The 25,994-nt window shown below is 41.3% G+C and overlaps 1 protein-coding gene across 4 annotated transcripts in view; it reads right to left on the bottom strand.

Moving 5' to 3' along the window:
• unc13c (unc-13 homolog C (C. elegans)) overlaps positions 1–7,819 on the bottom strand; it is a 139,039-nt gene extending 131,220 nt beyond the window's left edge. For all 4 annotated transcript variants that reach the window (XM_077563377.1, XM_077563378.1, XM_077563379.1 and 1 more), the window contains exon 1: positions 7,353–7,819. The gene's annotated coding sequence lies outside the window, so the exon portion shown is untranslated. The remainder of the gene's footprint in view (positions 1–7,352) is intronic.
• Between the last annotated feature and the right edge of the window lie 18,175 nt (positions 7,820–25,994).

The following is a 25,994-nucleotide window of genomic DNA, read 5'->3' as shown; positions in this document are numbered from 1 at the left end:
TTGTCCCAAAAAAAAAAATCAATAGATTACATGTTCTGCTTTGAACAAACCCTCATCTTCCCAATGTCTCCTGGGTATAGCTCCAGTCCCTCTGCTACCCTTTCGGGGATAAGCCGCGCTTGCTAATGGATGGGTGCTTTTAAAACACAACGACTGTATGTGACCTAATTCAGCAAGTCCAGCTGTTCAACAAAACATATTCTTTATATGAGGTGTGTCAGTAAAGTTCCAGGACTGATGTCACAAAAGCTAAATATCCACACTACAAACTACTTTTATTTTATTTTTTATTTTTCCAAAGTTACCGCCATGGAGTCTAACGCACAATCCAACACAGTTCTGTCATCATGTCATCATATCATACAATACACGTCATATACCGTCTTCCTTCAAATACTGGCTATACCTAGAGCACATTCTTAATTAGTTGGCAGGTGCAACATCCACTCAAGACAACTTGTCAGTTCCCTCAAAAAGATGCCTGCGTTTCCCTCCTCTGGAAAAAAAATAACCAATTATTCACTTCACAGACACTATATTTCACATTAATTGCTTGTATATGAAATAGTTGAGTCTCTGGAGTGCCATCATGTGTGAAATTACACAAGGTAAAATATTTTTGTGAACTGCATATGATAGAAAATGTGTCTGAAAAGCATTCAGTGTCTGTGATATCAATCAGAGTAATTTGAATAATACAGCCCCCCCCCACCCCCCCCCCCCCCGCACCGAGTTTGACTGGCAGCCATATTCCTCTCGGCCGGAGTACACAGAAACATGATCATGTGAAAGCCAAAAGCCACGCAGATCTGCACTATAGTTGGATGCAAAAGTGTAATTCGGTGGGCTTGGGGATGAAGTGCTGCCTGTATGTGTGAAAATATAATTATTTTACTGTCTTCATGGGGGCTTGGGTGCACTTTTTTCAGACATGAGGCACGAGCACTATTACCTACTAGGGATGTAACGATATCCAAAAATCACGAAACGATAAATATCACAATATGAGCCTCACGATACGATAATTATCACGATATTGTGTGGAGGCAATACGCAATAATATGTAAAAAGTCACATTATTGTAAATAAATAAATACTATTTAACAAAAGCTCATATTGGAGGGGGAAAAGCATAATATTGTGTTTGTGTACGGAGAAGTAAGCTTGGCCATGTCGTCATGTGCTCCTATTGGCTCAGCGGCGCAAAGCATCATGGTCTATGTAGTTCACAATGTTGTGTTTGGCTGAATCGGGCCAAAAGTAATGTATTTTTATTTATTTTTTTGACAGCATTGTTGAAAAATATTTGCTGGTATGACTGATTTTGAGGAGTGATAAAGTGGCCAAAACATTCCTAATTAAAATTAAATTGCATCTACAAACTAACCACCGGAGGGTGCTAGAACTGCACCAATGGAATATAACCTACATTTTTAATGGATGTTCTGTTTTTAATATTGTGACAACATTGTGGCACTTGACCATGTGGTCGTCATGGTCACTTAAACTCTTATTTTCCAATCGTTTCCTGCGCACTATTAAAGATTATTTTGTGTCTTGTGGATACGGCGACAAGTTTTGTAAATGATGACGATTGGTTGCTCCCCAATGTTGTGCCATTGTTGCAGGGACGTCTTAGTTCCTCTGGTTAGCCTCGGTTTGTTAACTTCTCCACATTTTCTCATTGATACTCAGTGTTGTTCTCTATTTTTCCTTCACTTATTTTGTAACATGCAACACAGTATTTTAACGAAGCCTCATTATAGACTGGTGGAAAAGTCCAGAGTGCTGCTGGGTTCCAATCCCATATTCAAAAAAAATGTGCTTGTTAGGATAATTGAAGACCTTAAATTATTATGGCAGCTCGGTGCAGATGAACTGAGCATATTCAAGCTCATTGAACGTGACTGCTTTAGCTTCTAACCATGTCTTCGTCACGCATTGGAATTAGCATAGTAGCTTGTAGGGGTTGGACAGTCTTTTTTTTTTTGAGTCAACACTAATGTGATGAAACTCAAATCGACACAGAGTAGTCATTTATATATTTTTTTGTTGTCTTTGTTTTTATAATACTATCATAATCTATGATAGGAATGCTTTGAATTAATATATATATTCATCAATAACCTTAACCTAACACTAACCCTCTGCAGCGTTCAATTCTGTGCTGTTCTGGATTCGAATCTCAACGTGAAATTTGATGTTTGAGGTTTATTTAAGACTCTAAAGTGTCCATTACTGTACATGTGAATTGTTATTTGTCATCTGGTTAGGCTTCAGCTCACCCGCGACCCTAACGAGTACGATGTTAATAACTACTCCGCCCTGATCTACAGTTGCGTAATTAAACACACCTTGATGAAGAAAATACAGTATCACGTGTTTCAGTTCTGGAACATAAAGCACTTTTCATGTCCGCCTGCTGTCTGAACAAATCACAATATAAGAGCGGTCGTCTTAAATGAGCGCTGATTAACAATTAGCGCGCCGCCTCTCAAGACTCCACGGAGCCAACATCCTGACATGTGCACGTTAGGCGTTGACAAATGAAGCGTTCAGCCTTCCTACCCGAGCTAGCGTCGCCACACAAATGACTCGATAATACCAAGCGAGGTATCGCCTGCATTGTCCCGTTAGGGTGTAATGACGCAGGAATTAGGCGGAAGGGATGACGGATGACTGTATCACCTTTTGCGCCACCATTTGCATGTTATCAGTTTGACCGGCGCATCCAGCGGAGCAGCCGCAAATGCGAAGATCATTCATTCACAGCCACAACACCGAGGACATGCAAAATGATCTTACAGTGCGTACTGTTTAGCTGATCGCGCTATTGGTCATTCTCTTCATAGCATAACATGAGTGGCTTCTAATGTTGCATCCAAGTGGGTATAAATCTCAGGCGGTTCGATATAAGGAGGTTTAGAAGCAGACGTTTGTCGTTTAGTGTGGAGACGGCACACTCTCCACCCAGTGGCCTTGCGGTAGAGTGTCCGCCCTGACACTGGTAGGTTGTGGGTTCAATCCCCGGCCGGGAAAACTATAAAAATGGGACCCATTGCCTCCCTGCTTGACACTCAGTATTTTAACTCTTTGACTGCCAAAAACGTTAAATAACGTTTAGTAAAATCCTAGGGAGGAGTGCCAAAGACGTTAAAAGACGTTTGTTTCAAAACAGAGGCGAAACTAACCATTTTCTATTGTTGATTACTGAAAAACGGAGTAAGGTAGAAACAAACTTTTTTTTTTCTGAGGAAAGATGAGAGTCCAATCTTTCATTTGGTAGTATGTGTGTTTCCATAGTCCAAACACATAATATTCTGTGGACCTTGAAAGATCATTCAAAATGCTTAAATCGGCTGGCACCCACGGCATCCCTTTTCTGAAAACGTCTGGCAGTCAAAGAGTTAAAGGGTTGGAATTGGGGGGGTTAGATCACCATGTGATTCCCGAGCGCAATCATTGCTGCTCACCGCTCCCTCAGGGGATGGGTCAAATGCGGAGAACGAATTTCGCAAGGTGACAATCAGTGGAATTTACCTTTATTTATCATTGTGATCAATTGAAAGCAATAGGGACATGTATAATAATAACTGCATGGATTTATTGATGGTTACGATATTTTGTCTGTGTGTTCGAATGGCAACTGGCATGCACGGCGTGCTGAGGTGCTGCTGTCAGTCACAGCTCATTTGATTTTCAAAGGACTCAGTAGCTCCTCACTTGTACCAACTTTTGAATTTGTTGCTATATTTAGTGACTTTTCTGACACTTAGCAACTTTTTCTGGTGGTACAGAAGACTTGTGGAGATTATGAGACTCCCTCCTGAGGAGGTGGTCACACCTCTACATCCAGACTGCAAATGAACATGCACGAAAAGCCACCACTGCTTGATTTCGGCAATCATGGATGGAGAAACTCAATGTAGGTTTTAATGTAAAGTTGTCCCACATTTTCATCAACAGGCAGATAGGAAATATATTTACTTGGTTGTTTAATTTCACATTGGATGGGGTGGGCAAGCACTCCAGAGGCCCAACTATAAAATATGAAGGGGGAAGTTTATTACGCATGAGCAACAGGCTTGACTATTCTGTACAATGCAACGCTGACATGGGAAAGTGGAGTTCATTTAGAGAATGTCTATCTTCATACAAGAACATATACGGGTCTATTTTCAGGCTCAACACAAGTCAAGCACAAACTGTCCACATAAATTGAGTTTTCTTTACTTTCTTTACTTTTACTTTGGTATTTTAATAGACATGCACAGTTAGAAACCCGCGTTTTCACCATTGAGGCAGTGAAGACAGCCGAATTGCTTCCCGGCCAATTGGAGAGGCTCCTTAAATTCAATGCAGAAAATGGTCTAAATGATGGAAGTGTAAACGGACCTGCTGGAGTCCATGCAAGGAGATCGATGCAGGCGAAGTACGTTTATAAGGAAGGGCAAGAAGATCGGCCGCTGTAAAGTGGGCCATCCGATTGTGCATCCGTGTGTGTCAACTATGACATTAATACTAATCCACTAATCAATGAATTGATTTCTGCAATGATTCAGAGAGTTCAATGCCCACTGTTGACATATTTGTGAATGAAATACGATGACATCCATCACACGTCCGCAGAGCTCACAATGTATCTGCCTGCACCTTAATCAAATCCAACAAAATTACATTACACCACCTGCGCCACAACTTAGACTTGCTTTTAGCTGGTCAAAACATGAGTCAACTTTGATGTGCCAGGGCCTGTAAAAGAAAATGCTCCCAGTCCGCCGGAACATCCAGGATGGCGCAGTGCAGTCTGCCAAATTCCCAAAAATGCATGTCTATGAAAATTTTGCCCATTTAGTTTATCTATCCATAAAATATTCAGTAATTAGTAGGGGTGGGAATCTTTGAATGTCTCACGATTCGATTTGATTCAGATTTTTTGGGTCTGTGATTCGATTCATAATCGATTTTCGATTAGGGGCAATTTTTGATTCAAAATGATTTGATTGACTATGATTTTTGCTTCAATCTATAGATGTGCAAGGAATTGTAATGATCTACTCCAGTCTGACTCGCTAATGCTAATTAGCGCGTTACTCGCGGCACTTTTATCACTCAAAAGAACGGCTCCACACTGCAAAAAAATAGCTTTTATTGGAATAACTTGATCGTGACTTTTTTCCTTCTACTCTCTAATGTGGCTACAACTTAACAGTGTATTAGACCGTGTTGAACCACACTGCCCCTCAGTGGCCAAACCGGGTACAACATGGACAGTGCATCAAATAAAGGCACACACAGACAAAGGCAAGACAGTATAAAATAATTTAAATAAAATCGATTTTGGGACACTTAAAATCGATTCTGAATCCTACTAAATGAAAGTCGCGATTCTTATGAGAATCGATTTTTTGTCACACCTCTAGTAATTAGGTCCTATTTTTTTCCATTCACACTTTACAAACTTTTTTTGTAGCCTAGCATTTCTTAGTCGGTGCTATAACTATATGTTTTTACAGTGGAACCCTGTAATTTTAATGTCCAAGTACATTTTGGATTCCAATTGACGTTTTCAGGAATAAAATTGCCTTGAAAATCATGGAGGTCAACCTGTGTGACATTAAGATATCGAATTGGTCTACAACTTTTATTTCAATTTTTGTGATTTCACCGCAAAAGGTTACCCTTGATGTCAAAAAGGAAGAATTATAAAACCGTAAATGTAACTCCTTGCGATACAGGAAAGCGGTACATATGTGACTGTTCTGACTGTTCAGCACAATGTGGCTAAAGAACCAATAAGTCAGCATCAATAATTAAAGAAGAACTAAGTCCGCTGCCTGCCTCCCAGGCACACATAAAATAATCACAATATATTTTCTTAAAACCACAACGAGCAACAAATTTATTGACTTTTAACTGCTGTTACTGGAGACTTGGAAACTCTGACACTCCCTCCAGAGTTGGAGTCTTTTTTTTTCCCCCTCACACACCTCACTGTCAAGAATGCAAACGAATGGCTTATGCACAAATCCAGCACTGGTTAATTTAACCAATAAAATTTTAATTAGGAGAATGGCTCGCTCACAGAAACTTTTTCAGAAATGCCAAAAGATTTACTTGGTGACTTAATTTCAGATTTAATGCAAGCTTTTCCAAAGCAAATGTTCCGAATGTGTCACCATTAAGACACCTGGGAACTGTTTCAATTTGTGGGAAAAAATCTTCAATATCTTTAATTGACTTCATTCAGGCTTATAACTTAAAGTTGTTTAGTAAACAAACATTTCTCTGGTACTATTTCCTTATTTTATTATTATTATTTTTTTAAAGAGCTATTGATTTATGAGGTCAAGCCAATCACAAAAAAAAAGAGTGTCTTGCATTGGTGTGTGTGAAGAATTCTTGTGGTCCTAGTGCCCTCCAGTTTGGGAAAACTCCAGAAGAAATAAAAGACAGAAGGGAGCCACCACAGCCACACCTACTCCCTTGAGCATGCCCGAGGCCATCATCACTTGTATCCGGGGACCCATTTCCTCCATTTCCCTTGGGGGGGGGGGGGGGGGGGGGGGGGGTTGGGGGGGGGGCATCTGATCAGCACTGCACTCACCAGCACTCCATTTGTCACAGCTTCACAATATGTGTGCCACTCTCATGCTAACCCATTTCTCCCAATTGCCAAATCGGGGTCATTTGCTCTCATATTTTAGGATGGTGGTGGTGGTGTGTGTGTGTGTGGGGGGGGGGGGGGGGTATCAACACATCATGGATACTGTATATGCATGTGTGTTACGTCATGTCTCCGGGAGCACATGATGGCGGATTACGGCGGAGTGTGGACGAATGTGGGCGTGTGCGTCGCATCTCGCACATGCATGCACACACATGTGCATGATTGCTTTCTGTACCGCCCGACGGGGGGGAGAGAGAGAGAGAGAGAGAGAGAGAGATATGGAGAGGAGCACACCACTGTGATGGAGGAGGGGAGGGGGGGGGGCATCCTCAGATCATATTGCCTGCATTTTAAACGTGCGCGTTTCCCTGATAAATCCAACAACAAAAATCATTCAAATGCCTTCTCTCTTTTTTTTTTTTTTTTTTTTTTGGGGGGAGCGCGTGTCATTGCAGCCGCAAAGGAGAGGATGCAAGGCACCATTTTTTTCCTTTTTCTTGAAACAAAATGAGTGCAGTCTACGTGATCCCACCGCATTCCGGTCAAGTAGCATGTCATGGATGCGATGACAGGGCCACAGAGAGACAATGGGTGGATGGAAATGGTAACAAGAGATGGGATTAACCCCATTCATTCACACATGTGGAGAATCCACACACACGCTCCCCCCCCAAAAAAATACCTGTTTATGTCAAGTTCCAGTGCAGGACGCCGGCGGCCAGTGTCTGGTGGTGTTTCCGTGTCCCCGCGTTCAAATGAGTGCCGATCGGCGATGCTGGCGAGGTGAGGGGAGGAGATGAGAGGAGGGGAGAGGAGAGGGAGGGGAAGAGGGCGGCTGGGTGCGCAGCTCACGGGAGTCTCTCACAGCAGCGGCATCATGGTCGCTGCGCGCCCGTCAGACCGCACGCATCCCGCAGCCGCGCCTCCACGCCTCTCCTCCTGCATGCTTCACTTTCGGAACCCTTGCCAAATGAAAAGCAAAATCCGCGCCGACCTCCTCTTTTGTTGGTCTAAGGGGGGGCGGGTATAGTCCGGAATCTGGATGCAGACTGGTGTTGGTAGTAGTGGTAGTGATGGTAGTAACCGGGGGAGGCAGACAGCGATGCTGCTGCTGATGCTGCTTCTCCTCCTTGCTGGCCAGACTGAGGCTCTGCTCCCCTGCTTGGAGAATGTCTGTCCCCTCCCTTGCACGAAACTCACTCCCTCACCATCCTCCCCCTTTCTCTCTTACTCGCTCGCTCGCTCTTTCGCCACCCCTTCTTTCGGCACAAACTGAGGTGTGCAAACGGCGCACACACTGCAAGTCTGCATCTTTTCACGTAGCCCGAAACGGTGTAATAATAGACACACAGTGCATTTAGGTGAGAATATATCATATTGCTTTTTCTGGGCTACAAACAAATATGAATATCTTGAACTCATTATAGGGGGTCCGATTCTGTGACACCAAACGTAAACCCAATTTTGTGCACTTGTGCATAAAAACGGTTTGAGGCCATAAATATTTCACATTCGAATGAAAACCATTAAAAAAATAATAATAATAATACTTAGACCCTTCAAACTGCCGGGTCAAAAATAACCCCATTTTGATTAAAAATAAATAAATAAAAAAGTTGTACCTCTAGGCCAGAGGTGGGCAATCTCGGTCCTCGAGGGCCGGAGTCCTGCAGGTTTTGGAGGTTTCTCACTTCCAGCACAAGCTGATTCCAATCAACAGGATCGTTATCAGGCTTATGCAGAGCTTGCTGATGAGCTGATTATATATCAGCTGTGTTGGAGAGGGGCAACATGCAAAACCTGCAGGACTCCGGCCCTCGATGCCCACCTCTGCTCTAGGCGGTATTGTGACCCATTTTGGGCTTTTTGATGGTTCTGACGACCAAGCCATTTCAAAAATAAAATACTGCCCACGGGTTAACCCAACTTTGTTTGTTTTTTTGTACCAAAGCAACACATTTGTTTGTGGTTCATTAGTACAAAAAAATGGGTTGTTGTATACAAAACAACCCAGAAATTTGGGTCAAATTAACTCAAGTAGCACGTCGGTCCAATTTTTGACCAAAATTGGGTTATTATTGACCTAGCCAGCAATTTCAAGAGCATACCTACCTTTACTCTTTACAATGTAATTTGTTGTTGTTGTTTTAAATAGACTGTAATAAAGTCAAATTCATTTAATTAAATGTCACTGGAAAAAAAACAGGGATCGAGTGACCCGAAGCTTTTGAACAGTAGTGGATTAATGCACTGGTTCTCAGCCCCGGGTCCTCGAGTACCCCTATCCAGCCTGTTTTCCATGCCTCCCCAGCTAACACAGCTGAGAATCGTTATCGGGCTTCACGCGGAGCTTTCTGATTAGCTGATCGTTTGTAACACCTGCGTTGCTTGTGGGAGCCACGGGAAACGGGCTGGTTAGCGGTTCTCGAGGACTGCGCTTGAGAACCACTGCATCACTCATACCTTGCCGTTGGTTTACTTGAGACAGTTTCATTGATACGACACTGTAAAGTCATACTTACAGTAAATATTTGTATGAAAAACACTTCGCAGAGAACCACAGTTGGGCTAACTCCATTTTTGTCATTTTGCAGGAGAGTGATTTTAAGTTTTACGGCCGCAATAAAAGCTGGGGGGATTTATATCTTTGTGATTTATATGGCAGTGATGACTTCTTCCGGATATTTGATTTCAGATATTTCGCCGTTTTCCTCAGAATTCACTAAATATGATTTTCAACTTGGATCGTATTGGATATTTGTATTAAATCCTATTGCTTGTATTGTTATACACAACTCGCGTACCGTCATCATCTTCAGTATCAGGGGTTCAATCCTGGTCAGTAAAATCTCGTTTGCCTGAGTGAGAGGAAAAAGAAAAAAACAGGGATTAGAAAAAAAGGTTGGAATGTATGGATTTTTTTAAATTAGCGTCGACAAGCTAATGCTATAATATCATGTTATCATGCGTTACAATGAGATTTCCACCGCTGAGTTCATTGTGCAAGCTAACCTAGAGTTCATAAAACTCATTCCGCATGTTGACACGTACACACACACACACACACGCTATTCTCATTATGTCGCCATTAATTGCTCATTCGTCTTGCACATTAGTCATGGACGCATTCTGGTGTATTAAATAAAACCCAGCGTCATGCTGTAAATATAGAATTTCACAATTAGAATTGTACTGATAGAAATGATTGATACATGTTAAAAAAAAAAAAAACTTGAAAATCGAATTAAACGATCTGGTTTGATCTACTATAGCGGGGTACGCACATAATGAAAATTGAGCCGAAATTGGAGAATTTCCTCCCAATTGATGAATATCTCTAAAAGACTATCCTGAGCGATTACACTGTGGTTGTGGGGTGTCGAGAGTGATTTTGGGGTGTAAAACAGTCAGGGCCAACCATCGTAAACCTGCTCAATATTTACGATTTTTTAATGAGTGCAGTATGCTGTGCTGGCCATGTAGTTTACACCACACACTGTGGGGCTGAGTTATGAAATGTTTGCACATGCAAAAATGTGTGCAAACTTGATTGCTCACCCAAATAGATGTGGAAGCTGATCTACTATTGAGGCACAGTCAGGATCACGTCTGCCAAACGTACAAATTGCTGTGCCGTTCAGTTTGATGTTCTGGGAGGAGTTTATGCAAATAGATTAATTTAGCTCACGGAATGTGATATATCAAACCTCAGCTGAATAGTAATGGCTGATTTTGCATCTTTAGATACCCGGTCTGAAACACAGGTGCAAAACGGCACACACAGCGGTGACAGCACAGCACAGGAAAAATGAGCTGTGGTAGAGGGAACTTTTTTTGAAATGCTAGAAAAAACACCAGCTAGCCATGAAGAGTTTTCATGCGATATCATCTATGACAATTTGCATTTAAAGGATCTTTGTGCAGTTTGTCACTTTTTTACTCATGACTGCTACCTCTGGACCAAAGCGTAACTGCATTATCTGTGCCAGGCTCGTTTATTGTGCGCGTGCGAGTACGTGCGCGATCTTAAATGCACGTCACATGTCCGCTACTTCTCTGGGGCGCGCATGACGCTGACATTCATTTAGTATGATTCATTTAGTACGATTCAGAATCGATTTTAAATGTCTCAAAATCGATTTTTTTTAAATTATTTTATACTGTCTTGCCTTTGTCTGTGTGTGCCTTTATTTGGAGCGCTGTTCATGTTGTACCCGGTTTGGCCACTGAGGGGCAGTGTGGTTCCACGCGGTCTGATACACTGTTAAATTGTAGCCACATTAGAGAGTAGAAGGAAAAAGTCACAATCAAGTTATTCCAATGAAAGTTTTTTTTGCAGCATGGAGCCGTTCTTTTGGGTGATAAAAGTGCCGCGAGTAGCGCGCTAATTAGCATTAGCGAGTCAGACTGGAGTAGATCATTACAATTCCTTGCACATCTATAGATTGAAGCAAAAATCATAATCAATCAAATCCTTTTGAATCAAAAACCTTTCTTAATCGAAAATCGATTCTGAATCGAATCGCAGACCCAAAAATCGGAATCGAATCGTAAGACATTCATAGATTCCCACCCCTACAATTTAGCCCTTGTATATGGGATCTTCAGAAATTGTGTCCTATGAGAATGGTCAGCAAACACTGACTAACAACGGTTAAGATGTAAAAAAAAAAAAATCGGTCTACACCGCTTTGATTGAGGTCTTCATTTTGTGGACGCCAACAAATGGAGACGCGTCACGTGAATAACTTTTCCTCACACTCCCTTCCCCTCTTCTCTGTCAGCTTGCATTCCTCCAGCAGCCACTAATTGTCTGGCCTCCCAGCGAAGTCGCATCCCTCCCTCCCCATTCCCTCCCTGTCACATGGGAGGAGGAAAGATGTGGGAAGATGCTACGTGTTCTGTGTGTGGCCCCCTTTCACCCCCTGCTGGTGACAACTGTGACTGCACCTTCAAACTAATTTGACCCATTTGATTTTTTTCCCCCCCCTCCATATTGCAGAACACTCAGCCAAAGAGAGCAGAAGAGCAAGTGATTTATTTAAGCATTGTGCCATGCTTCACTTCAGGTCTAATGCGATCCAGAGTGTGGTAATGAGAAGATTAGTTGTGTCTGAGAGAGACGATAATGGAGGAATTCAGTTGTGAAATATTTGTCGCGTCGGTGCAAATCAATTCTTTCTCTCTTGTCTTTTGTGGGGTTTTCTATTACGCGGTGTAATATCTGAATTCCCGTTGTTTGTAACGGAACAGCTGTATACAAATATCCATCCCGATCCGTAGCGGTGATTACACTCTGTCTTTTCTTTTCATATTGAGTTTGTTTCACATCTTATCTCGGATTATTAGAATTGTCTTCAAGCGCCATGTTTTGCTGCTGACTGGGGAAATAAAGCGGAACAGCTACTCTTATTACAGTGAATTTGCAGCCTAGTGTTGGCATGTTGCAGGACTGAAAAAAAAAAAAACAACTGAAATCTACAGCAGCTTTGTTGCGCTCCAGTGACCATTTAAAGTCCATCCAAAAGCATTTAAACTGGATTTAATAAGCATTCATTTGCTTGAACTCAAACGGGTCCCAAGAGGTTTACGCACTGTTCCAAACTATCCGGTGTATTTTATGAACTGGACTACACTATGTGAAACACTATCATGCACAAACATCCTCTGTGTTGTTACGTCAAAGCCAAAACGTGAGCACAGCTGCAGTGAATTCTGTTTGGATGCACACCGATTAGCGTTACGCTGTGAGTTCAGAAATCACTCACAAAACAGGTCACCCTCGAATTGATCGCGAAACTGAGTTTTGGTGAGGAACGCGGGGGTGTGATTTGCTGAACTTTCTCAAAAAAAAATTTCATTAAAATCATGGGTGTAAAAACATCATGTTAAGGATATCTTGCTAACCAGTAAAACTTTATTATCATGACCTAATCTTATGCTGTTCACGCACAACATTATTTTGTACATCTTATTATAGATTTTAGATCCCAATAGCAGATGTAACCTAATGACCTAAGACTCTATTTAGTGTATACCTACCAATAAAGCAGCCTAGCATCCCAAACAAACACAAGGATGAATAATAAATCTTGGACCTTATACTGTATTCCCATGACGAACTGCAGTAAATTGAGAGCAGCCAATTAAAGTTTTCCTTCAACATCATTCCATCGTTATAAACCAAGTTTATAATCCAGAACTATTGTAGTTGTTAAAAGACACCGTCATTTTCTTACTTGTTAAGTAGCCACCTTGTGAATCAGTATTTTACAAGGCACTTTAATTGTTTCCTGTTGATGCCAAGTTAGTAAGTCCTCCGTTCCGCTCCGTCTTCAATTCCGCTTATCCGGGCTCGGGTCGCGGGGGGCAGCAGCTTTAGCAGGGAAGCCCAGACTTCCCTCTCCCCAGCCACTTCACCCAGCTCCTCCGACGGGATCCCAATGCGTTCCCAGGCCAGCCGAGAGACGTAGTCTCCCCAGCGTGTCCTGGGTCGTCCCCCGGGGCCTCCTGCCGGTAGGACATGCCCGGAACACCTCCCTGTTTTCTGTCCTGTAAGAAGGCAAAAAAATATCTGCCTCAAATAAAAAACAAATATCAAAATTTATAGAAACATGGTCTACGTATATAGAATTTTTTAACCTAATTCTGGTTACTTAATTCTGTCTGTTAGCGAGAGCCACTACATCGTGATAACTTACATTGATGTTTCTGCATTTGGCAATTTATTATTATATTATATTATTAGTATGGGATTTTTTTTAATGGGCTTTAGGTGAACTGATGAATACACACACGCATGCACGCACATGCACATGCTCACCCACATACAAAAAAATAAATAAATATATATATATATATATATATATATATATATATATGCGTGTACAGTATATGTATATATATGTATATATATTAAAAAAAAAAAAAGGAAAAAAAAACATTATTTTTTTTTTTTATTTTTTTTTTTTTTTAAAAAGGAGAGCAATGATGATGTCAAATCGAATGAACAATACTGAGCTCTCCTGAAAAAAAAAAAGAAGGCAAATTGGAGGAAAATTGACCTTCTAATTGTTTGGATACAAATAATTGGGTTTCTGAGTGCCTGCCCTCACATCACGTGATGAATTTAAACAGCCGTGTACTGTAAATGTGCCTTGTTCTGAAAATGATGTAAGAGTTATGGCTCATTTACATAACCGCTAATGACTCGGAGGTCAGGCGAGGTGAAGATTTGACATTTTCAAGGGATTAGCATTTCGCTAACATCAGTGCTAGCTTCTGATAAGCAACAAACACATGAATGAATGTTTGGCAAAGTTGTCAACGTGCTATTTGGCAACGTGCCAGCTTCATGCACAGATCTGCACACTAATTAACAAGTTCAGTGCGGCGTGAGCAGTGAACGGATTCCGTGTTCCGAGTGGATGTAAAATGAGCTTTAATTCTGTATCCTTTGTGTGTTCAGAGAGGAAAAGTGTAAAAATTCATTACAAGACCTGGGAACTGTTTTAAACTCTGAAAAAGAAAGAAGCTTAATTCGCCTTCCCTTGCAGTACATTGGCTAAATTCTGTTCATCACACAAAGAGTGGCTAAAAAACTAAGCTAGAGGCAATTCGCGTTCAATTCAAACAGTCTCCGAGGCTGCTTTGCACCGTGACTTTTTTTGCGTTCCCCAACGTCACACCAGAAGAAATACAAAATAAAAATCAGTATACAGGGTTGTTTCAACCGTCTTCTATGGCAGACCTTCATCCTCTGGAGGCGCAAAAGCGGCAACATCAGCGCTAATGAGACAAGCAGATGGCCTTTATGTTGTTCCTTTCCAGGTTCAAATCCCTTTACTGAAGCGTAAAGGGCTCACGTAGCACTAAATCCGTCACGTGGTCATCAGCTTCAAGGGAAATATTGTTTCATTTATGATGACAGGAACTCCGAGTGTCTTGAAGATAACCGAGCGGATGACACATTAATGTATGCTGCCTTCAGCATCATCATTCATGTTTTTCTTATCACCAGCTCATCACAAAAATGATTCAGCAAGTCAGGATTATTGCATGCTGGACTATACACTCACTGGACACTTCATTAGGTACAGAGCTACTCGAGCCCCAACAATAGACTCAAGATTTTGCATTTTCAAGAGTCCTGTAATTTTTTGTTGCATTAATCTAATGGATTTTTCCTTGGTTAATTAAAATATATTTATTTGTTTTATTAATTAACCTCCTAAATAATTGATTTATTGCAATAGATACAATAAAATAAAAAAAACGTATATATTGAATAATATATATCATACAGTATTGAAGAATTGTCACGTTTCGGTTCTGTGGGGTTTTTGTTTGATTTTGGGTGTTCATGTTCCTTTTTGTCTGTGTTTTAGTGTTTTGATTTGTGTTCCTTGTCTTTCCCCTCGCCTCGAAATGTGCAACCACGTCCGCCTGTGTGTCTTCCCTTCCCCTGTGTATCAACCTATCAGTGCCCTCAGCCGCTTGTGTCTTCCCCAGGTGTGTCTTGTCAAGTAATTAGCAGAGGTGTATTTAGTTTGTGGGGTTTGTCCAGTCAGTGTGGGTGCATTGTCTACATTATGTGTAGAAGTTTGTGTGTCAAGTCTTCGTCACAGCCAAGTCATCTTTGTCACAATCGAGTCGTCTTTTTCACAGCCAAGTCGTCTTTGTCACGGCCAAGCCGTCTTTTTCAAGGCTGAGTCGACTTCGTCATGGCCAAGCCGCCTTTGTCACAGTCGAGTCGTCTTTGTCACGGCCAAGCCGTCTTTGTCACGGCCAAGCCGTCTTTTTCACGGCCAAGTCGTCTTTGTCAAGGCCAAGCCGTCTTTGTCACGGCAGAGTCGTCTTCGTCACGGCCAAGCCGTTTTGTCATGGCCAAGCCGCCTTTGTCACAGTCGAGTCGCCTTTGTCACGGCCAAGCCGTCTTTTTCACAGCCAAGTCATCTTTGTCACGGCCGAGTCGTCTTCGTCACGGCCAAGCCGTTTTGTCATGGCCAAGCCGCCTTTGTCACAGTCGAGTCGTCTTTGTCACGGCCAAGCCGTCTTTGTCACAGCCGAGTCGTCTTTGTCACGGCCAAGCCGCCTTTGTCACAGTCGAGTCGTCTTTGTCACGGCCAAGTCGTCTTTTTCACAGCCAAGTCGTCTTTGTCACGGCCAAGCCGTCTTCGTCACGGTCAAGCCGTCTTCTTTCCGGCCAAGTCGTCTTCGTCACGGCCAAGTCGTCTTCGTCACTCTTCATCACAACCAAGCCGTCTTCATCACGGCCAAGTCGTCTTCGTCACGGCCAAGTCGTCTTCGTCACGGCCTTCATCACGGCCAAGTTGTCTTCGTCACGGCCAAGTCGTCTTCCTCACGGCCAAGTCGTCTTCGTCACGGCCAAGTCGTCCTTGTCACAGCCAAGCCGAGCTGTCTTTGTCACAGCCACAGCCAAGCTATAGCCGCTCCACACCAAGTCAAGTCAAGGTAAATCAGGTCCTGTCACGTCACGCTCGCTTCAGTCTAGTCACGCTCGTTCCAGTCATGGCGACCAGTCTAGTCCTGTCCTGTCCAGTTATGGTGACCAGTCTAGTCACATCCTGTCCAGACATGACGACCAGTCCAGTCTCATCCCGTCCAGTCATGGTTATCTGCTCACCTTTTTCCCTATGTGTCAATAAAGTACCACGCATTGCATCTCACTCACTCGCGTCCGTCATGACAAGAATTTGTTAATCATAATGCAATTAATTCAAAATAATACAATAAAATGAGCAGGTTGTACTACAATAAACCATTTTACATATTTAAACTTAATAATATTTTGTAAAAATGATTTTGCCCGATCTGTCACTGTTGTTTTTATTAAATTGTTTTATATATTAAAAATGTGTAATGTTTTGTTTTAGCCTGCTCTCATCTATTGTGACAAGAGCAGCGTAATTCAATCGTTACACTTTATGCATGGCAATGTTTGCTGCATAATTGGATTTGCTGGATTTTTATCATTCAAAAACATTGCACGCCACATTTGCTACTATGGCTTGCACAAGAAGTGCTAGAGAGAGTGAAGTCACAAGTGTACAAATCGTTAACAAGAGACTGTCCAAAAGTTGTGTGGGACTTTTCACACAGGGTGGAACCAATATGGATTTCTTTAAGCCTGAACACTGACTCTTCTCAGTCATGCCAGATCAAGAAACGGCATCAACCTGGATTTCAGACAGCGTTGGGAGATGGAGTGTTTTCTTCAGATCATGCGAGCACGATAGAGATGCTCCCGAATCAATGGGTGGGGGCTTAAGACCTTGGCAGAGTCAGAGTCCGCTGCCCGCTTTGCTCGGCTGCTGCATTGCAGATAAAAATAAAAAAGTTTATTGCAAGGCACCTTTTGCCGAGCACTTCCCTTCCACTGCTTAACAAATGTACTTGACCACCTGGCATATAAAACGAGAGACCATAAAGCATCATGAAACACTTTAATGCGGATGATTTCCATTTCATAGGGCTTTTGATGATATACCATTTTGAACAAGAATGAGGGAAAATAATTCATCCTTTCATCCATCATTATTGCTGTGGGTAAACTGGAGCCAATTAGAGCTGATTTTGGGTAAGAAGCCTTGTACACCCTCGTCTGGGCTATATGATTAGTTTTTATATGATTAGAAGTGTCCTTCGTTGGAGTCTGTCTAGCTTCTACAAGCTAATGAATTAGCTCCCAAGAAATTTGCGTGACATTGTTCTCTTGAAACGATAATTCTGCCCGAATACGTCACTCTAATTTATTTATTGTTTTGCTTCTCGCTGTGCCTGACAAGAAAATACTCCTTAAGACGGCTGCTGTTACGTAAGAAAATGTGCTCAGATTAGACGTCCAAGTTACATGTCTTCTTTTTTTTGGCAGTGTTCCTAGCCAGTAAACCAAAAATTAAGATTATTATCTTTATGTGGGTTCTAAATCATGTTTTAGTGACGTCTTTGACTCTTTATTGACAACACAGGCCTCGTAGCCATTTATGGCACGAGGGTTCAAATTGCTGCCAGTCTCTCAATTGTCAAGTTTCCATCCAATTGTTTTGAATTTTTGAAGCAAATTTACTGAAAATGCACAAAACGGACATGCCACTTATGCCCGTTTCCATCTGTCTTCTTTTGCGAATATTGAGAGGGGACTCCGCCGCTGTAGGTGGCGGTATACATCATGGAAATGGGATCCACCAGTATTTTAAAAGAAGAAGAAGAAGACCAGGAAGCGACTGCGGCGTGCAATGAAGTCGTATTAATTTGCTTTTGTAATTCTTGATAAACCGTATCTAAAATAGCATTAATATTTGCTTCTTTAATTAATGCCAAAAAGATTTATGTTTCGGCGTCCCCCCAAACATACCTTACTTTATCGTCCCCCATTGCTTTGGGACTACAAACGTACGTGCTACGTAATATCCGGTCAAAATTATTAAGCAATTATTCGCAAAGCCTGTTTCCATAGCCAAAATTAGCATTTTCCTTTTTTCGATTCACTTCAAAATCGACCCCCTCTAAGCGTACATTTTTTGTGTGCAAATTTTGGGCCCTTTCTTCGAATTTCTAGCGTCTCCATTCAGTTATATTTTCGCATTTCTTGAAAATTCGGATAAAAATGGGTGGATGTAAACCCATTTATTTATAGAGCAGATTTTTTCCATTGTCACGTTTTTTAAATGCATGGCTAGAAATGATAATGCATGCGAGCACACCGCATCACAGGCCATGATTTGAATGCTATTTGTGATTGTTTAATTGACTTTGAAGAAAGTACATCTTGAAGATGGCAGATAATGACAAATGCAAGGAAGTTTGCACTCGCTCTTAATGAAGCCAGTGGCATGAGTCGGGCTCCCAATGGAGTCCGCTGACAGTGAAAGTAACTGCCACCTCTTCGCGACTCTAAAATATTGCTTTTGAACTCTTGTGAAGGAATCATTAGGGAAGCCGTCTAGCTCCAACCTTTATTTCTGACCTTTAAAGGCACGATGGATGCCTCACCTTTGAATCTCATGCGGTCCACGCTGCTCAGTTAATCACATCCTCAGCAAGACTTTGAGGTTACTTTTTTAAATGTTGCCATATTTAGTGGGCCGCGCATGCACATCACTGGAAAGAAGTCTTAGGACACCTCAAGCTTTTTAACAGCATTCAGTTGATAGATACAACAGGATTACACAAAAGTGGAAAGACACAGTTTACATTAGGGTTAATTAGGTATTAGATTAGGATTGAAATAGGGCTGGGTTTAAAAAAAAAAAATTTAATAATCAATATTGAATTGGTTTTCCTTTTCAAGCCTGATATCGATTTATAAAACATAAATCATTTATTTTAATAAATATATATTGTAAGAAAATTGAGTTTTAAAGGCCAAACAATCTTACTGTTTTCTTGTAATTTAGTGTTCACATACTATACAATTTATACACAGTTTATGCAGTTTTAAGTATTTTCTTGACCTGATTTATTGCACTTTAAGACAATTTTGAATTTTTTGACATTTATTTTAAATTAGAATCATGAAAATATTTTCATCGCATCCTTGCTGATGTCAATGTTTGTGTAACACTTAAGTGGTTAGAACACGTTACTTTCATTAATAAACTAAATCATTTATACAGTTACTTCTGTAAAATTTAATTTGGAATTTAATGTTTGTGGAGTTTTTATCATGTCCTTAATATTGAAGAAGAATTGATGTTTCATAATTAATCATATTCCAATGAAGTGAAGTGAATCAAATTGGCCGTCCGTCTTCTTCCGCTTAGCAGCTTTAGCAGGGAAGCCCAGACTTCCCTCTCCCCAGCCACTTCAGCCAGCTCCTCCGACGGGACCCCAAGGCGTTCCCAGGACAGCCGAGAGACATAGTCTTTCCAGCGTGTCCTAGGTCGTCCCCGGGGCCTCCCGCCGGTAGGACATGCCCGGAACACCTCCCCAGGGAGGCGTCCAGGAGGCATCCGAACCAGATGCCCGAGCCACCTCAACTGGTTCCTCTCAACACGTTGAGTATGACCAGTATGAATCAAGTCGGAAAAACTGAAATCAAATCAAACTGAACTCTTGTGAATCAAAATCGAATCAATTAGGGAAATTAGAATCTATACCCAACCCAAGTTTGAAATTTGTGTTTTAAACCTGATTAGGGTTTTAACGTATGTCTTTGAGTGAGGATTATGGATTCAAATCAGGTTTTAATGGTTGAAATTAGGGTTTCAAGCCTAGATCAATGTTTCAAAGGGTCTCAAACGTGGATTATGACTTAAACTGTGACTCCTTTTTCTAATATATCGTATATCATCACCCGGTAGCAAGCAGACACAATAAAGTAAAACAGCAAAAGCACTTTCAATATAGTCCTAGAACCTTGAAGAATTTTTCACTTAGATGATAAAATATATTGTCTCTGCACCATCCAATTTCATGTTACTTTTGAGGAGCAGCGTTCCCAGCGGCATTAGCGACTGATGCCACATCAGGCAACGACTGCTGCTTCAGGGGGGTCTCCCCTTCGCCTTTTTTATTTTTTTATTTTGATCTCCCAGCAAGCTTTGTGATAGTCGTTATCTCGCTCCCACAGCCCCGCTGCGCGACTTAACGGCAAACAGGAAGTGCTTTGCTGACACGGCGATGCCCCAGACGCCGTTACTCTCTTGCCGAGCTCATTTGAATGATAATCAGGAACTCTCTCGCTCATTGTGGAGGCATTAGGCATCCACACCTGAGCACACGTCTGTGTGTGCGCGTGTATGATATTTTTTTTTAAGATATAAAAGGCATGCCAGCATTTTGTTAGAATTTTGTGTGTATTTTTGAGTGGAAATGAAATACAGGCTCATTACTGTGTAGGCTGCTTTATTACAGGGTGAAGCAATTATGCTTGGGTGAAAAACCTTATGGTTATGTTCGTGCACTGTACTTTTGTATACTGTATATATTACAGCATCTGTGGATGCCGTAAAGCGAGTTACATCAACGAGAGGAATGGAAATCAGAAGCAGGTTGAAATTATTTTTTAATTGTCTGATTAGCTGCTGCTGCTGCTTAGTGGCTTTGGGAATGCATATTATGCAAATGAGGTATTCCAAAACATGCATCCAGAACATCAGTCAAAAGATTTCATAATCGCCTGCTCATTATTAGAGGTTAAAATAATGGACTTGTCCAGCTAAATTGTGGACTGGAAGGCAATGCTCGTCATGGGAACCGGAGAAGCTCATAGCTCATCTTAAAAAGTCTGCTTTTGGACCAACTCATCGTTATCTCAGTTAAGGGGCGGAGTCCTCAACATGGTATCGCAAACACCAAGAATAGAGCCGACTGTCGGGTCGTTCCATGACAAATCTCTCAGTGGGTTAAAACAAACAGATTTGGATTTGAATGAAACTCTGTGTATTTGCTGATGGAGATGGCGCATCGCTAAATCTCGAATTTCAGGTCAATCCGAATTACCCGCCGTTTTCTGAAAATATTCATTGAAAATCTGAGTATATGGATACTTTGACTGCTTAATGCTTGTTGCTGCTAAACAAAACTTTTACATCTCTGATAACCTTTCATGAAAAAAAAAAATTCAAAACACTACTGTATACTGGTTAACGCATAGTAGCTGTTTTGTGATATAAATTTTCCTCAACACTACCCGGCCCATAAAAATAACAAATATAACGAGTAGCAAGCCCACCATTGTTTCTTAGCTTGAGTTCTTCTATGCTAGGCTTTCAGCCAAGATATATATCATTTCAACATACTTCCCTGACAACAATTACTATTTTCCTACTATCTTGTAGCCTGGCAAGAGCCAGATTGATAATGTGAATCACTCAAAGGAGTTCTCCACAATATCAATCTGGGACCGCTCCAAATGTGATTTGATCGGGAAAGGCGGGACATTCGGTTCAATACTTGAAGCTGATTGAGCAATGTAGTAAGTTGTGCATGTCTACCAAACTTTTGTTTGGACCAATCACGGCACCAGATGAACATGTCATCGTCATTATCGGTAAAAAAAAAAGAAAAAAAAGCATGGACATCTTTACCAGCTAAAAATGTATGTGATTGGTCCGAACCGCTAAATGGATTCTTCGGGGTTTGTAAACTCCCGCGAGAAAGGTGAACTAGCTTAGGCTAATAGATGAATTTATGAACAGCAAAAGATTTTCACACAATAATATTACATAATCGTTGCACTATGGTATATTAATGATGTTGTTGCCAAAATATGAGGGGTCAATTTTTGTATCCTCTACGGCAGAGGTGGGCAATCTCGGTCCTCGAGGGCCGGAGTCCTGCAGGATTTGGAGGTTTCTCACTTCCAACACAAGCTGATTCCAATCAACAGGATCGTTACCAGGCTTATGCAGAGCTCGCTGATGAGCTGATCATATATCAGCTGTGTCGGAGAAGGGCAACACGGAAAACCTGCAGGACTCCGGCCCTCGATGCCCACCTCTGCTCTACGGACTCAAAACACCTGAACACATGCAATGTTTTTAACATCTTGCTGAATCGCTCCTTGTGCCTTGGTGTTTTTTTTTGTTTTGTTTTTCTTTCTTGTGGCTTGGTCTTAAAGAACAGCGAATTGTTTTTGCTTCATTTCAATACAACCGAGTGTTTTTTCTCCCTCCATAGATATTGTGATACTGTATTGTAGGTTTCTCACTGGGGGTTTTAAGCGCAACGCCAAGTTCGGCCGACGTTTCAGAAAGTCCACGACGACATCATACGTAGCTATACTGTATATAAGACACAGATGCTTGTGTATGCGCCTGCCCTCGCTACAACAGACCAATTATGCTCCAGCATGTGTGATGAATGCGGCGCCGCTCAGATTTACTCCACCGCCGCTCTTACCGTATTCATAGCCTCGCCATCGCCGTGCGCACGCATCGGGCCCGGCATTCCTCTTGAGAGCAATTATCGCCAACTTCTACAGTATGGACCCAAGTTATTAATCTCTCTGTCGACTTTACCGTGACAATACGGCACTTTTGCCCGTTATTTACTGGATGAGTCTGGGGCCGCGGCTTTTTACTGCAGCGTATAATTGCAGGCGCGAATAAGCTGATGTAAAGAAAGCCCCGTGGCTCGCTGGCTATTGGCGAACGTTGAGGGACGATCAACTCGATGACCAGTGGAGTGCCTCAGCAGCAATGTCATAATCCACTTAAGAGCCCCCTTGTTGAAGCTGCTCTTTCCTTTCGGAGAAAGTGTGAGGCGGGCAGGCCACTTAAATTCAAAGACAAAACTCCCTTACTCCTTTGATGCTCACTTCACTGAGTTCTCGGGGTTCTTCGTTTTAAGGTCGGATGAATAAGATCAGTTTTGGTTTTATTTTTATGCTAAAATATTTCTGATTTTAATTCAATTTTCACCCTTTGCAAAAATGAATAAATAAAAAGAATTAATTGCTCTGAACTTCTCGAACGTGCTTTATTTCTCCCAGTGCCAAACAAAGTTTGAAGCTGTTTTCTTCTGAGCATTAACTATCATCAACTTCCACAGAAACACCACAAATACAAAAACTTTGGTATATTCGACTTTTTGCAGAACTTGCTGTTCTCAACAAGGAGCTGAACTGCAAAATTTACAACAGTTGTTTTATCCATTTTGGCACCATGAGACCCAAAGCACAGCTTTTTGATCAACAGTATATCACCGTTGCGAGACTTTAAACAATATTTTCTAAGAGGGAAGTGGGCCACTAAGATTAGTGTCATCAGCTGGTTGCAACCGACCGAGTCACAAAAAGGAATCAAAGTTAATATTGCGTTGTGTGGCGATGTTTAAAACTTTATACTGGACCTGCATGGTTCTATGGATTCTGTTTGCTCCCCAATATCCGTTCAAAAGAGCGCTGAGACAATCACAGAGCAGGTAATTTATACCGAGACTAAATTCCACACATGTAGACTATTTATCAACATCATTCTTTTAGGTCAACATTGGATCATTCAGAAATCAGGGAACTGGAGTCAGTTGGCTGCACTGAGAGAAAAGGGGGTGGATAATTTCACATACCTTATTTCTCAGTTATTCATTTGTTAAAAAAAAAAAAAGAAGTACAAAATATTGGATAAATTCCACTTGGTGTTGATTCTTTACACACATTTTTTTTAATATTCAACAATTTTACATAAAATGGGTTGTCAAATTGCATGACTTTGTTTAGTCCATGTCTGTTGTGAGACACTGCACCTTCTTCAGCTTTGTCACGTGTCTTTTCTCATGCAAAGTTTTATAGCGGCAAGGCAAGGTCACCAAGATATGTGGGTAAAATATTTCAAATACTTGTCGTCAAAAGTTTCCAACATGATAAATGACTGCTTTTGCAAGTTTTAATTGGACATTATGTCTTTGGCAATGTTCAGCACAAATCACTCCGTGATTGCCTTCCAATGGGCTCCTTTCTTGTTATATGCAAAACAATGTGAAACTGACTGGTTATGTTGACCGTTTCTCAGTGAGATTAAACTTGCAAGTCACATTTTTCTCCCATCTCTCTGTTTACTGCCTTGTTGTTGGTGTAAGCAGAGCAAATCAATGAGGATGCACTTTGAACTATGGAAGTCACAAAAAAATTGTGTTGAACATTAATAATAACTAGACAAAGAGCAATTTCTGCAGAAATTGCGTGGGAATGCTGAAAAGCTGAATGCTAATGCATGTGCTTAAATCATTTCAGTGAAATTATAATCCATTTCCTGATATGATAGTCAATTGGTATCGAACCATCAAATGTACTAAAATGTGGTCTAATCGGGGTTTGAACCCAGGTTCCCCGTGATGGGAGTCAATTCCTCTAAGCACTGAGCTAACTTGACTTCATCAAATTAATGGCTAATGGCGTATTTATTTTTGAAGTGTCATCTGATGCTGAAAGCTAACATGCATTTAATCATTTCAGTAAAATTATAATCCATTTCCTGATCTAGTCAGTTGGTATACATCTACTGTATATCACTTAGCGTAATGACCATGGATACATTTGCAATGTCGGAGGTGGGATTCGAACCTGCGACCTCCTAGTTACTGGACAATGCACTTTTGATGACACACCATTGAAAATGAATGGGGAAAGTTCATATTTAACGTTAAATTGTGCCTTTACTGTAAGTAATGTGAAATCAGACAATATATACCCCGGGAGGCGTGAATTTTTTGAAGCAAGTTGAAATTTGAATAATATAAATCGGAAGTATTATGTGGGAGTTGTTACACGGCAAAAAAAGTGTGACGAATAAAAATCACAATAACATACAATGCTTTAATTCCCACAATAATCAATCTTGACAAATAAACATATACTGGACAGTACTGTTATACATCCTCTGTACTTCAAATTGTTAGGAATCATGTTTGCTAATTTACATTTGGCTGTCAAGCAGGTCCATCGTCTCGCTGCAAGACGCTTAAGGTCCCTCAGGCTTGAATAAACAGGAAGTGCAATATCCTGGTCATCTACGAGCCATCGATTAGTCATATCTGGTCGTAGGATGCTGGCCTCGCATGCGTGTTATTGTGCAGCCAATGGAGGAAGTCAAGACAGAGAAAGGCCATCTGTCACGCTCTCACCTCGGCTTGCTTTTTCCGAACCCCTGTTGTTGACCCTGTCCGGCCCCTCGTAACTAACCTGACTCACCACTGCCAACCAAGCCAGTGGACATTCTGTGAATGTTGGCTGTGGTTATCCATTGCTTCTTCTAAACCACAAAGAGATCCTACAGACATTTTGTGCTGTCTGGAATGAATATAGGTCAAATTTGCCAGAAGTTTATTTGTCTTTGTTCCTTTAATGAGCATAAAATGTCTCCTTTTTTTAAATTGAAAAATCATGCGTAAAAGTAAATGGCACAGTCATTTGGGTCTAATAATAATAATAATAATAATAATAATGAAATACTCCTTGTGATGTATTTCATGTCAATCCTTTTGTTCAATACAAAACAGATATCTTGGGTCAAAGTAGTGGCCTCTAAAGCAGAGGTCCCCAACCCTGGTCCTCAGGGACCGGTATCCAGCCTGTTTTCCATGCCTCCCACAGCCAACACAGGTGATTCATATCATCAGCTAATCAGCAATCTCTGGAGAAGGCTGATAACGATCTCCACCTGTGTTGGCTGTGGGAGGCATGGAAAACAGGCTGGATACCGGTTCCTGAGGACCAGGGTTGGGGACCTCTGCTCTAAAGGATTACAACCCCAACAATATAATTAATATTTGATGTGTATATTTCACACTAAATAGTTACTTCTTTGAAGTATAGAATACATTTATACATCAGTTTTTGGTAAAAAATTTTTCACGTGCC

The sequence above is a fragment of the Vanacampus margaritifer genome, chromosome 4, assembly GCF_051991255.1.
Source record: "Vanacampus margaritifer isolate UIUO_Vmar chromosome 4, RoL_Vmar_1.0, whole genome shotgun sequence".
Taxonomy (NCBI): Eukaryota; Metazoa; Chordata; class Actinopteri; order Syngnathiformes; family Syngnathidae; genus Vanacampus; species Vanacampus margaritifer.
This window is presented reverse-complemented; position numbering and strand designations above follow the sequence as displayed.